This window comes from Schistocerca nitens, chromosome 5, assembly GCF_023898315.1.
Source record: "Schistocerca nitens isolate TAMUIC-IGC-003100 chromosome 5, iqSchNite1.1, whole genome shotgun sequence".
NCBI classification, from domain to species: domain Eukaryota; kingdom Metazoa; phylum Arthropoda; class Insecta; order Orthoptera; family Acrididae; genus Schistocerca; species Schistocerca nitens.
The window spans coordinates 750,977,508-750,992,474 of NC_064618.1; the positions used below are offsets into that span (position 1 = coordinate 750,977,508).

Consider the following 14,967-nt stretch of genomic DNA (forward strand, 5'->3'; position numbering starts at 1 on the left):
AACTGGGATATTTTAAATGAAACTTTTCTCAGAAAGTCACGGCAATGATATAATGCGACTTTAACACTATAACTCGACGTGACATTATACCATGTGAGGAACCCCCAATGACGACGAAACTGACCAAAAACATTAGACAATAAAAAATAGTTGATAGTATCAGCTGGTTACTCATTTAACGCAATACTTCAGTTAGTCGCCGGCCGCGGTGGCCGAGCAGTTCTAGGCCCTTCAGTGCGGAACCCCACGACTGCTACGGTCACAGGTTCGAATCCTGCCTCGGGCATGGATGTGTGTGATGTCCTTAGGATAAGTAGATTTAAGTAGTTTTAAGTCAAGGGGACTGATGACCTCAGATGTTAAGTCCCATAGTACTCAGTGCCATTTGAACCATTTTCAGTTAGTCGTCTTCTTGTGGAGCTCTTTCGATCAGACCAATGAAGCGATAGCCGACGCCTTGTTCGAAGTTAACTGACCGATCAAACTGAGAACAATTCTTGCTTAAAAACGTACGCAAGGAACGAAGAGAAACGATCGGCAACTGAAGTGCAGGGAGATTCTGCTTAGCGATACAAGTTGAGTAACGAGAGAACACCTTATACCTTCGAATAATGCGTCACCAACATTTTCCTTAAGGCCTATGAAAAAAAAATCAAAAACTCATACAGAATTATGTGGTATATATGTTGTCAACATAGTTATCAGTTCCAATACTACTAAACAAGTCACACATGCAGAGTCGTAGCAATATGCTCTATTTAAACCGGAAGGAGAGCACAAGAAAGATGTCTGCTTACGTTAAGACAGTTAGACGACGATAAGGCCCCTTCATAAAGCGAGAATAACTGAAGTAAGCGTTTTTGCTTCTTTCGCTAAAGGTTACACAGATTTCCATCGTTTCTGTAGTCTTGGCTCATTGATAAAGTATGTATCCTTTGATTTTAAAGACAAACCATTTCACACGGAGAATGAAATCCAAATTTACATTCGCTATAGTATTAACATATTCTTATCGGTATAAAATTATGTTATATATAAAATGATAATTAAATCAAAACCCTTTGCTGCTGACAGGTCTTGTTGATATACATTAATAGGGACAGCGGAAAATGTGTGCCCCGACCAGAACTCGAACCCGGGATCTCCCTATTAATGTATATCAACAACACCTGTCGGCAGCTAAAGGTTTCTATTTAATTATCATTTCATTCTAGAGAAGCTGCACGGTCATGAATGGTATCTGTTCTTTCGGGAAAAGACACCATCTTCATATACAGGGCTATTACAAACGATTGAAGCGAATTCATAAATTCACTGTAGCTCCATTCATTGACATATGGTCGCGACACACTACAGATACGTAGAAAAAGTCATAAAGTTTTGTTCGGCTGAAGCCGTACATCAGGTTTCTGTCGCCAGAGCGCTTGAGAGCGCAGTGAGACAAAATGGCGACAGGAGCCGAGAAAGCATATGTCGTGCTTGAAATGCACTCACATCAGTCAGTCATAACAGTGCAACGACACTTCAGGACGAAGTTCAACAAAGATCCACCAACTGCTAACTCCATTCGGCGATGGTACGCGCAGTTTAAAGCTTCTGGATGCCTCTGTAAGGGGAAATCAACGGGTCGGCGTGCAGTGAGCGAAGAAACGGTTGAACGCGTGCGGGCAAGTTTCACGCGTAGCCCGTGGAAGTCGACGAATAAAGCAAGCAGGGAGCTAAACGTACCACAGCCGACAGTTTGGAAAATCTTACGGAAAAGGCTAAAGCAGAAGCCTTACCGTTTACAACTGCTACAAGCCCTGACACCCGATGACAAAGTCAAACGCTTTGAATTTTCGGCGCGGTTGCAACAGCTCATGAAGAGGATGCGTTCAGTGCGAAACTTGTTTTCAGTGATGAAGCAACATTTTTTTCTCAATGGTGAAGTGAACAGACACAATGTACGAATCTGGGCGGTAGAGAATCCTCACGCATTCGTGCAGAAAATTCGCAATTCACCAAAAGTTAACGTGTTTTGTTCAATCTCATGGTTTAAAGTTTACGGCCCCTTTTTCTTCTGCGAAAAAAAACCTTACAGGGCACGTGTATCTGGACATGCTGGAAAATTGGCTCATGCCACAACTGGAGACCGACACCGCCGACTTCATCTTTCAACAGGATGGTGCTCCACCGCACTTCCATCATGATGTTCGGCATTTCTTAAACAGGAGATTGGAAAACCGATGGATCGGTCGTGGTGGAGATCATGATCAGCAATTCATGTCATGGCCTCCACGCTCTCCCGACTTAACCCCATGCGATTTCTTTCTGTGAGGTTATGTGAAAGATTCAGTGTTTAAACCTCCTCTACCAAGAAACGTGCCAGAACTGCGAGCTCGCATCAACGATGCTTTCGAACTCATTGATGCGCCGAGTGTGGGAGGAACTTGATTATCGGCTTGATGTCTGCCGAATCACTAAAGGGGCACATATCGAACATTTGTGAATGCCTAAAAAAACTTTGAGTTTTTGTATGTGTGTGCAAAGCATTGTGAAAATATCTCAAATAATAAAGTTATTGTAGAGCTGTGAAATCGCTTCAATCATTTGTAATAACCCTGTATAGTTAAAGGCTACCCGGCCATTGACCTCTTCTGTGCGAATGCGAACACCTTGCCCGAACTCTTACCGGACTCGTCAGCTCAGTCTGGTGCGAGTAATGAGTGATTGGGCAAATATCTATTAGGAACACTACGAATGTACAGTTGGGGATGTGGGTCTCACGGGAAGCGTGCAAGGGATAAGTCCCTGTAGTCGCACTATCCTCTGTGCCCTCGATGGCTCAGATTGCCGGCACAGTAGCTGAGCGTGTTCGATTAGAGGGTTAGCTGCCCTCTGTAATATATATATATATATATATATATATAACTGAGTTAATCGACCAACGACGGTGGACTTAAATGGGTGTCTTATGACGTTCGCACCGAGCAGATGCAACGAACGAGAGCGAACAAAATGAGATTAAAAAAAAAAAAGATGTATAGAGCGTCTGCCATGTAAGCAGGAGATCACGGGTTCGAGTCCTGGTCGGGGCAGACATTTTCCGCTGTTCCTATTAATGTATATCAGAAACTCCTGTCGTCAGCTAAGGGTTTCGATTTAATTATCATTTCATTCTAGAGAAGCTGCACGGTCATCAATGGTATCTGTTTTTTTGGGAACAAATGCCATCTTCATATATTTTATATATTATATATATTTTCAGGTGACTTCGTGAGGATCGCGTACATATATCTCGAGGATAACGTGTAACTGTAATCCGACTGAAATTCAGTCGGCGCAGCGATCTTTGAATATAGACAACGTAGAAAAGAACATCAATCGATCGCGAAATCCGACGTTTTATTACAGTAGACCTATGTTTCAGCTATTATATGGTCATCTTTCAGTACTACAAATTACAAAACAGGAGACTGAAGGAAAAACATAAGATAATTACAGACATAAGCGACACACATTTACATATCATGTAACAACAGGTAACACTAGTCCAAAATGCCCATTAGTTTGTAAAGCAAAACTACATGACATTCTATCCTGTAGTTAATATCATTCAACGGGCTACACTTACGGTTCCACACACGTGATGTGCTTTCCATATTTAACTGTTACTTGTGGTTTCACAGTGCAGTACTTATCAGAAAAAAAATTGAATTTTGTAGCTTTACTACTACGCAGTTACCAACCGGCACCTCGATAGAGGGTACCAAATGGCTCCTGTGCAGCGATGTAAGCAGTGGCTTCAGTACATGTTAGACTTCTGTAACCTCTACGAGTCTTGGGGGAGTCGCGTGGCAAGTGATTCTCTTATCTAGTAGGGCAGTAATCCAGTTCGAGCTGCCATGCCCGTTTTCTGTTTGGTTTTTATTCTTCTGGCCGCTATTTAAGCTCGGCGTTTCCGGCTGTGGTTCTCTCGCTTTTCCGCTTCGGGGCCTTAGTGGTCGTGCTTGCCCGTTGCTTGGGTATATGTTGTGTTGGAGAGTCTTGGAGTGACCGTTACGGAGAAGCGCTGGTGTTCGCGGCGCTGTGTTACGATATGAGGAGTGTGTCGGCGGCGGGCTGGTGGTGATGGCCTCCAATGCACTAGCAAGTGTGTATATTGCACTACCTGATGCTGGATGCCTATGTATGCTACGTGACTCTCGTCGTTTGCAGCTACTAACTGTGGGCATCTGCTCTTTCTTCGAAGTTGTGTTTTGTGATCAGTTTGATCGTAATTTGTGTTCACAGCCGGAAACAGTGATTTCTATGTGATTATTCACACCGTGGGGGCAACGGCCTTGTCGCAGTGGATACACCGGTTCCCGTCAGATCACCGAAGTTAAGCGCTGTTGGTCGTGGCCGGCACTTGGATGGGTCACCATCCGGGCCGCCATGTGCTGTTGCCCTTTTTCGGGGCGCACTCAGCCTCGTGATGCTAATTGAGGAGCTACTCGACCGAATAGTAGCGGCTCCGGTCACAGAAAACCATCGTAACGACCGGGAGAGCGGTGTGCTGACCACACGCTCCTCCTATCCGCATCCTCAGCTGAGGATGACACGGCGGTCGGATGGTCCCGATGGGCCACTTGTGGCCTGATGACGGAGTGCTATTCCCACCGTGGCGGGAATAAGGAATTCACTCTTGGTTCCGGTATATGTTGTTTAGTGGTGTTAAGACTGCTCAGTGCCGGGAGTACTAAGCGTGAGTAGCGTGAAGGCTGCATGAGTCATTCTAGGCTAGTGCGCAGGCCATGTTTAGTGTTAAGACAGTATGCTTGTAACGATACCTGATTATCTCATGATTTATTCTGTGGTCTTCGTTTGAAGGGGCCGTTACTTTGGTGTCTTGCATTGTGGGTTTTTATGTTCTTAGTTCGGCAGGCCGTTAACTTCTCCAGACTTACGCTTGTTACTGGGGTCTACCTGTAAGCGTAAAGAATAATGAGCTGTAAGAGGTAAATATTTTCCATGCTATTTGTTTGAGGTCCTTCAGGTGTTAAGGGTATTAAATTTAAAGGGGGCAGAGCTCTGAAATAAGAGGATTTGTGTTGCGTCCTTCGGTTTGGTTGTCTGGATTGACCAATACAGGGGGTGGCGCCTTGATTGAAATATGTTCGGACGCCGTTAGCTCGGCCAGCTACGTCTTGGTGACGCTCGGGGCTACTTGGCTGTGTCCTGTCAGAGCCGCAGCTCGCCCCCAGTCGTTGACAGAAAAAAATGGTTCAAATGGCTCTGAGCACTATGGAACTTAACATCTGAGGTCATCAGTCCCCTAGAACGTAGAACTACTTAAACCTAACTAACCTAAAGACATCACACACATCCATGCCCGTGGCAGGATTCGAACCTACGACCGTGGCCGTCGCGCGGTTCCAGACTGAAGCGCCTAGAACCGCTCGGCCACTGCGGCCGGCCGTTGACAGAAGTTCAGTATTCTATCTCATAATTATTTGGAGATTTCTGTCAATAATACGTTATGGCTGCGCCAAGGTGCGTCCCTTGTTTCTAGTAGTTGGGTCACTCTTGTATTCGGGTGGGTCAATCGTTGGGGTGTGCCCAATGTTGGGTCGAACTTAAACTGATTATTAAGATAACTGTCTTTCCTGCCTAAATATTGTTATAGTCCTACTTGAAAGGGATTTCACGAGCGAGTTCAGCGGAATTTATTACTATATAATTGGAATTCCGTTGTTCTATGGAAAAACTGGTAGAAGCCGACCTCGGGGAAGATCAGTTTGGATTCCGTAGAAATGTTGGAACACGTGAGGCAATACTGACCCTACGACTTATCTTAGAAGAAAGATTAAGGAAAGGCAAACCTACGTTTCCAGCATTTGTAGACTTAGAGACAGATTTTGACAATGTTGACTGGAATACTCTCTTTCAAATTCTACAGGTGGCTGGGGTAAAATACAGGGAGCGAAAGGCTATTTACAATTTGTACAGAAACCAGATGGCAGTTGTAAGAGTCGAGGGGCATGAAAGGGAAGCAGTGGTTGGGAAGGGAGTGAGACAGGGTTGTAGCCTCTCCCCGATGCTATTCAATCTGTATATTGAGCAAGCAGTAAAGGAAACAAAAGAAAAATTTGGAGTAGGTATTAAAATCCAGGGAGAAGAAATAAAAACTTTGAGGTTCGGCGATGACATTGTAATTCTGTCAGAGACAGCAAAGGACGTGGAAGAGCAGTTGAATGGAATGGACAGTGTCTTGAAAGGAGGATACAAGATGAACATCAACAAAAGCAAAACAAGGATAATGGGATGTAGTCGAATTAAGTCGGGTGATGCTGAGGGAATTAGATTAGGAAATGAGACACTTAAAGTAGTAAAGGAGTTTTCCTATTTGGGGAGCAAAATAACTGATGATGGTCGAAGTAGAGAGGATATAAAATGTAGACTGGCAATGGCAAGGAAGCGTTTCTGAAGAAGAGAAATCTGTTAACATCGAGTATAGATTTAAGTGTCAGGAAGTCGTTTCTAAAAGTATTTGTATGGAGTGTAGCCATGTATGGAAGTGAAACATGGACAATAAATAGTTTGGACATGTCCTGAGGCATCAAGGTATCACAAATTTAGCATTGGAGGGCAGCGTGGAGGGTAAAAATCGTAGAGGGAGACCAAGAGATGAATACACAAAGCAGATTCAGAAGGATGTAGGTCGCATTAGGTACTGGGAAATGAAGGAGCTTGCAAATGATAGATTACCATGGAGAGCTGCATCAAACCAGTCTCAGGACTGAAGACCACAACAACAACAACATGGTCTGTTTATTGGACTAAGGTTCCCGTTGGGAATTTGCTCTTTTACTTTAAATTTGTTATTTAATATTATGTACTGTTGCTTGTTTTACCGATGGGGATGTAGTCCAGGTAAATTCCTGTTAATTTACCGGCCGGAGTGGCCGTGCGATTCTAAGCGCTTCAGTCTGGAATCGCGTGACCGCTACGGTCGCAGGTTCGAATCCTGCCAAGGGCATGGATGTGTGTGATGTCCTTAGGTTAGTTAGGTTTCAGTAGTTCTAAGTTCTAGGGGACTGATGACCACAGCAGTTAAGTCCCATAGTGCTCAGAGCCATTCTTTGTTAAATTTGTGGGCAGTTATGCTTGTTGTCTATATTTATCTGGGGCTATTTGTTATTTAGTTAAAAGGAAGCATCTTTACTTAACTTGTTTCATGCCGTACGCTCTTGTAAAGATTGTATAAAGTTTTTAATTATATTTGTTATTGGTAGCTATTGGAAGGCCGGTTTTGCGAAAGATTTTCTAAAACTTGTTTTGGGGATATATGTAATAAATCTTTGTGTTTTCTTGTGATTGCGCTTTGTGATTGGTTTGAGGACTGTGAATTTCATGTCCCTCTCTGTGGCACCAATATTTCTGACTATGTGACACTTCTGGCTAGGGTCACCCGTTCTTATACGTAACTGTGTGGTCCTTATACCTGTATTTGTTCTTACGATATAGTGTCATCTACCTCATATTTGTAACTGATTCTCCTGTTTTGTAATTTTTAGCGCTAGCAATAGTTGAAATCTAGATCTTCCGTAATACATTGACGGATTTCGCGATCGATTGCTGTTTTTTTATTCTTCTCCGTTGCCTATATAATTATAATTTTGCATGGTATGCCTTTCCCTTCCACCCGTTGTTGAACTGTATCTTCTACAGTTGGGGAGGGGGGGGGGGTGAGGATGAAGAGGGAGTTGGGGGGGGGGGGGCGGTTTCTGTTTATACACTCCTGGCTATTAAAATTGCTACACCAAGAAGAAATGCAGATGATAAACGGGTATTCATTGGACAACTATATTAAACTAGAACTGACATGTGATTACATTTTCACGCAATTTGCTTAGGTCCTGATAAATTAGTAGCCATAACAACCACCTCTGGCCGTAATAACGGCCTTAATACGCCTGGGCATTGAGTCAAACAAAGCTTGGATGGCGTGTACAGGTACAGCTGCCCATGCAGCTTCAACACGATACCACAGTTCATCAAGAGTAGTGACTGGCGTATGGTGACGAGCCAGATGCTCGGCCACCATTGACCAGACGTTTTCAATTGGTGAGAGATCTGGAGAATGTGCTGGCCAGGGCAGCACTCGACCATTTTTTGTATCCAGAAAGGCCCGTACAGGACCTGCAACATGCGATCGTGCATTATCCTGCTGAAATGTAGGGTTTCGCACGGATCGAATGAAGGGTAGAGCCACGGGGCGTAACACATCTGAAATGTAATGTCGACTGTTCAAAGTGCCGTAAATGCGAACAAGAGGTGACCGAGACGTGTAACCAATGGCACCCCATACCATCACGCCGGGTGATACGCCAGTATGGCGATGACGAATACACGCTTCCAATGTGCGTTCACCGCGATGTCGCCAAACACGGATGCGACCATCATGATGCTGTAAACAGAACCTGGTTTCATCCGAAAAAATGACGTTTTGCCATTCGTGCACCCAGGTTCGTCGTTGATTCCACCATCGCTGGCGCTCCTGTTTGTGATGCAGCGTCAAGGGTAACCGCAGCCATCGACTCCAAGCTGATAGTCCATGCTGCTGCAAACGTCGTCGAACTGTTCGTGCAGATGGTTGTTGTCTTGCAAACGTTCCCATCTGTTGACTCAGTGATCAAGATGCGGTTAAGATGCCTGTCATCTCGACTGCTAGTGATACGAGGCCGTTAGGATCCAGCACGGCGTTCCGTATTACCCTCCTGAACCCGCCGATTCCATATTCTGCTAACAGTCATTGGATCTCGACCAACGCGACCAGCAATGTCACGATACGATAAACCGCAATCGCGATGGGCTACAATCCGAGCTTTATCAAAGTCGGAAACGTGATGGTACGCATTTCTCCTTCTTATACGAGGCATCACAACAACGTTTCACCAGGCAACGCCGGTCAACTGCTGTTTGTGTATGAGAAATCGGTTGGAAACTTTGCTCATGTCAGCACGTTGTAGGTGTCGCCACCGGCGCCAGCCTTGTGTGAATGCTCTGAAAAGCTAATCATTTGCATATGACAGCATCTTCTTCCTGTCGGTTAAATTTTGTGTCAGTAGCACGTCATCTTCGTGCTGTAGCGATTTTAATGGCCAGCAGTGTATATACTCCGAACGAACATTGCCAGAGGTGAAAGAGGAGGTGACAGATAAAAATTATAAGAGTGATCGTAGATCGAACCCAAGACCATTGGATCAGCTGTTGGGCAACTCCCGATCAATCACTGACTCAAGCAACCGTCCCTGTATATCGCACAATTGTGTTCGGGCTGTGCAGACCGAGAGAGCCTCACACGGAGACCATACTTGGGCTTGGTCCGTACGTTGCCATCCCCAGCAGCTGCTGCTGCTGCAGGATGCACAGTGCCGGCCGGCCGTCTTGGGCGTGGCTCGCGCCCGTTCTGCCCGCAGCGTGGGAGCCGCAGCGCTGCGCTCTGCTCTCCTTGCACTTTGGTCCGCCGCCCTTGGCCGGCCGTCCCGCCGTTACTTATGCAGCGCGCAGGCGCAATGCGGTGCGGTGCAGGGCGCCTGGGCAGTGCCGTCCGCTATTAACTGCGCCGGCTGTCGACCGTTGCATTCCTACGCGCCCACAGTTACCTATGCTTTACTGCGGCTTGCGTGCCGCTGCAACCGCTCATACGTGTTACGTATTTATTAGTCCATATATCTCGCCTGGCTGGCGCTTTCTCGGCTCATAACTTGACTGTCTCATGCTGCTGACAATACACCCCACTGAAATGGCGCCTTGTCGCACAGTCACGCAATGGTGTTCTCAACAGCAGTATTTGCAACCGTCATCCCTCAACGGGCCCGAATTTATTTCGAATCCTGGCGGAGCAAAAATCTCCGTTCGGCCAACAAGACGAGAACATCTGGTGGGGAACAGCTCAAGATTACCAGGCTGAGTGCAAGTATCCTGGATTCAAACCTAAAAATTTCGAAGATATCTCGTTGAGTGACAGTACGTGGCACATTAGTTATGTGCCAGGTGTCCTTCCCTTTGCGAAGTATAGAGCTAGGGTAAAACAATGATATGAGTAGTACAGCAAGGTACTACCTGGGGCACTTTGCACTTGAATGCGGTGTTGAAGTATGTGGTATTGCTACGTCACAATCCAAGATGGCTGTCACTTTGTTGTCGAATAACAGTGACGTCACAAAGCAAGATGTGTGTGGCGGTGGTGGTGGTGGTGGTGGTAGTGGTGGAGGCGGAAATTAAAAAATCCGAGATAGTGATGGTGGCAAATTCAAAAATGAATTCAAGATGGCTGTGGTTGGAAATCTAAAAAAAGTTTTTAGCATGCATTAATATGAAACTGTCAATCACAGTGGACAGTTTTACTTAAGGGTCATTAAAACGAAACAGTGAACCAGTATTTAGCCTACCGTGTTCAAAAGTATCGAATTATTTATCAAAGGTATTCACAGTACTGCAGTATTTCCAAAAGAATTAAGAAAAGTACAGAAGCATCACTTGAATTGCATAAAATATTCAAAGATATTACCAACTCTATTTCCGTGTCCAAAAACATGTACCCTTCAGTTTAATTGGCGTCATGTTTGAGAAAGTTATTGCTGTTGCTATTTTACTTGGTATAGCTGAATAAAATAAATATCACCCACAGTAAAAGCAAATGGGTAATAAAAGCGGGTGGGAACAGTGCTGGCCAGGTCTGCTTAAATTAGCAGCTAGTGCTGCTACAGCAAGTACTGTCTCCATGGTGTCAAGGCAATACCACATATCCCAGCATAGCAAGGAGACTAGAGCCATAAAAGAAAAGGAATACACACAATTCTTAGATTACTTTACTATGGGTTACGTAAAATTATTGGTGGCCGAAACGTCAGCAGAAACTGAAGGGAAACTGACTGGCGGAGCCCCTGTTTCTGTCTCACTGAACAATAAACAACAGCGGCGTTTGACAGAATGTGCCAAAATTTTGCGCACCGTTGTAATGCATGCACTGAGATCGGCGGTCCTCACGTTGAGCTCAGATTCCAAATGGAAGGTGTCAATTACGCGAATAAAAAACAAAACATTAATTTCTCGCGATTAGTTTCGAATCTCAAAGTAGAAGATTTGGCGTGCAAAAGGAGTGGAACGCCCTCTGTGTGCAGACGATTTAACACACTTACGTTTAAAACTCGTAAATACCTACCCACCCACTCACACAGTACGCATAACAAACGCGGATGATGAATGCGGGTAGACAGTTGTTGCGTTGCTTTATTATCGTGCTGCCCGTGACGATGAAATACAACGGTGAGAGTGAAACTCCGTTACTGGAACGTAGCCAACTGCTTTCCAATAGCAACATTAGGGCTATCAACAAGAGAATTTGCCACTTTGTCGAGTTCAAAAATGGTTCAAATGGCTCTGAGCGCTATGGGACGCAACATCTGAGGTCGTCAGTCCCCTAGAACTTAGAACCACTTAAACCGCCGGCCGAAGTGGCCGTGCGGTTAAAGGCGCTGCAGTCTGGAACCGCAAGACCGCTACGGTCGCAGGTTCGAATCCTGCCTCGGGCATGGATGTTTGTGATGTCCTTAGGTTAGTTAGGTTTAACTAGTTCTAAGTTCTAGGGGACTAATGACCTCAGCAGTTGAGTCCCATAGTGCTCAGAGCCATTAGCCACTTAAACCTAACTAACCTAAGGACATCACACACATCCACGCCCGAGGCAGGATTCGAACCTGCGACGGTAGCAGTCGCGCGGTTCCGGACTGAAGCGCCTAGAACCGCTCGGCCACCGCGGCCGGCTTTACAAGAGTGTCCATGGCACCAGCATTGGGATATGACAGCACTTTCCTCGAATTTTTTTCTGTTTCTTCATCGCTACACCACGTGAACTGTCTCCATCTTCGTAGAAATCCCACATGTGCAGCTGTACTCTCGGCCTGTTGACCCAGGAACGTAGACAATTCAGCATTCCAAGAAGTTCAAATACAGCGTGTTTCAAAATGTATTACATTCAACTTACAATAATAAATAATACATCAAATGAAAAACCAGCTCATACAGTTTTTCTAACAAGTGTTCTATGTGGCCTCCATTCGTCGCACATCGAATCGATAGGCGAGTTCATCCCAAACCTTGATGAGTGTGTCTGGAGTAATTGTTCCAAAAATGCTGTTTCTAAAGTCGGGTAGATCAGTTGGTAGCTGAGGCGCATTCATTTTCTATGAAGCCACAAAGGTAAAAATCGCAGTGCATAATATCGTGTGTGAACTTGGAGGTCACGCAAAACAAACCCGGCCCCTTGCGACCCATCCAGAGGTCGGGTACAAGGTCGTTTAACCAATAGCGCATTGAGATGCCAGTGAAGCGACACACCATTTTGCTACCAAATAAAGTTCTGTGGTTCAATCTCTTCCAATTGAGGAAAGACTCATAGTTCCATAGGATGATAATAACAAGAACGAGTTACAGTTGCTTCACCGAGAAAGAAGCCCGTAAACTTTCCGCCGGGATTCTGCACAAAAAACATTCAATTTAGGGTACTCTCGTTGCAACTGTACCACCTCGTGGGGATCTGTTGACTCCCAGATGTGCACATCATGTGTGTTCACATTTCCACTTAGGTGGAATCTCGATTCATCAGTGAAGAGTACACGATCCAAGAAATCTGCATCATGCAGCAACATATCGCTTGCAAAGTGGGCACTTAAAACGTAGTCTTCAGCCTTTAGAGCTTGTAACAACTACAAACAATGAGGACTTAGTTATTAGCGTCTCAAAAATTCAAATGGCTCCGAGCACTATGGGACTTAACATCTAAGGTCATCAGTCCCCTAGAACTTAGAACTACTTAAACCTAACTAACCTAAGGACATCACACACATCCATGCCCGAGGCAGGATTCGAACCTGCGACCGTAGCGGCCACGCGGTTCCAGACTGTAGCGCCTTTAACCGCTTGGCCACACCGGCCGGCTATTAGCGTCTCTTTAAAAGCCTCGCCGGCCGAAGTGGCAGTGCGGTTATAGGCGCTGCAGTCTGGAACCGCGAGACCGCTACGGTCGCAGATTCGAATCCTGCCTCGGGCATGGATGTGTGTAATGTCCTTAGGTTAGTTAGGTTTAACTAGTTCTAAGTTCTAGGCGACTAATTACCTCAGAAGTTGAGTCCCATAGTGCTCAGAGCCATTTTTTAAAAGCCTCCACACAGACGATACTGGTATTTTTTTTATTCACGATTACCGTTCAGAACTGATTTCTTGGGACTACGCGTGAAAGACTCTCACTTGTTCAATAGGTTCTTCAACCACTCTTTGAGCACGGGTATACAAACAAAACCGTTTGAGCTGCGCTTTCACTTGACGTATTATTTACAATTGTAAGCTGAGTGTAATAAATGCTACAAAGCCTTAAAACCCGTGTACTCATTTTGAAGCACGCTACATTCGAACCCACAGTGTAATTTTTCATCTTCTTAAAGATGTGGCATACTGATTTCTGCTGGAGCTAGTTTTTATTCTGACAGTAGTTGCAGTAGGATACTACCGGACTATAGTCTCACCGTAAGAAGCTTTGATTCGACCTAATACTTCCTGAACCGTTTGTTGGAGGGAGTGTTCTGTACAGAACGCAGAGGTCATTCATTGGATTAGGTTTCCAACATCCAATGAAGAATATGTGATATCACGATTGCAACCCACTTCCAACATAAATTTTCCCGTTCAGTTCACAGTAATTGTCGTGAGTCTTTCTGCCATTTCAGCGATTCCGTTCGATTAAGACCAAGCGTTTCGCTTCAATGACTGCAGAAGCAAAATCGTACTGTAAGATCCCTCACAAACCCCAAAGGAAATCTTCTCATATGTAAAGGCTATCAGCGGTATCAAATTTAGTGTTTACACACAGACGACACGGAAACCGATTTTCAGGGTACCAAAGTAAAAGTGGAAACGATAATCGCTGTTTTCAAATGTTGCTTTACAATGGAAGATCCAGGAGCAGTCTCCTAGTGTAATTCCCACACACCTGTAAGTACGAGTAATGTAGGTATTAATGTCAGTGACGCTGAGAAGCTGGAAAAAACTGGTAAAACTAAAGAAGTATCCAAGGCCCGATGGATTCCTTGTCAGACTCTTCATAAAATTTTCGGCTGAATTCCTGGAAACTGTCTGTGATGCCCACAATAGCTAAAGGGATGGGATTATTAGAGTGAAATTGTTTCAACGGTTTTTAAATAAATTACCTTATCATATTCAAAGAGCAGAGTATATTCATCAACAGAACAATCCGGCAAACGCTGTAAGTACTTTTGACGTTTTATACCTCTGTCTATACATTTATAAAAATCAGTGTATGTACGTATGTATGTAGCGTTGGACAGTTGCAGGTGAGCCGCCAGCAGTGGTGGATGTGGAGAGAGAGATGCCAGAGTTTTGAGAGGTTACCATAAGCGGACGGTCTGGACGTGTGTCCGCCAGAAAAAGAAAATTTGTAAAGATGGATGTCATGAATTGACAGATATATAACCCGTATATGATGACTTTTGAACATTATTAAGGTAAATACACTGCTGGCCACCGTAAATGCAACACCAAGAAAGACAAGAGGTAGCACAACAAAATTTATTTTGTAGATAACATGTTGACCAAGTATCAAATGATTACGTTTACAGACGTCTGTGACTTGTGGTTCCTGCCAGAATCAGTAGCCAGAGTAGCCGCCATTGTTGGAGATCACGGCTGCCACACGTCTCGGCATTGAGTCAAAGAGACGTTGGATGTGTTCCTGGGGTACAGCAGCCCAAGCAGCTTCCACACGTTGCCAAAGATCATCTGGTGTGGCAGCTGGGGATGTAATCTGGGTCACTCGTTGAGCAACCATGGACCACATGTTTTCTATCGGCGAAAGATCCGGAGAGCGAGCCGGCCTGGGAAGCAATTCAATCTGGTTATTGACGAAGAACCTTTGGACAATGCGTG

At 44.9% G+C, this 14,967-nt stretch overlaps 1 long non-coding RNA gene and 1 pseudogene across 1 annotated transcript in view; one reads left to right on the forward strand and one right to left on the reverse strand.

Annotated features, from left to right (window-relative positions):
- LOC126259716 (uncharacterized) overlaps positions 1-14,967 on the reverse strand; it is a 339,392-nt gene that overhangs the window by 121,872 nt on the left and 202,553 nt on the right. The window lies entirely within an intron of this gene.
- On the forward strand, positions 4,313-4,430 carry LOC126261050 (5S ribosomal RNA; annotated as a pseudogene).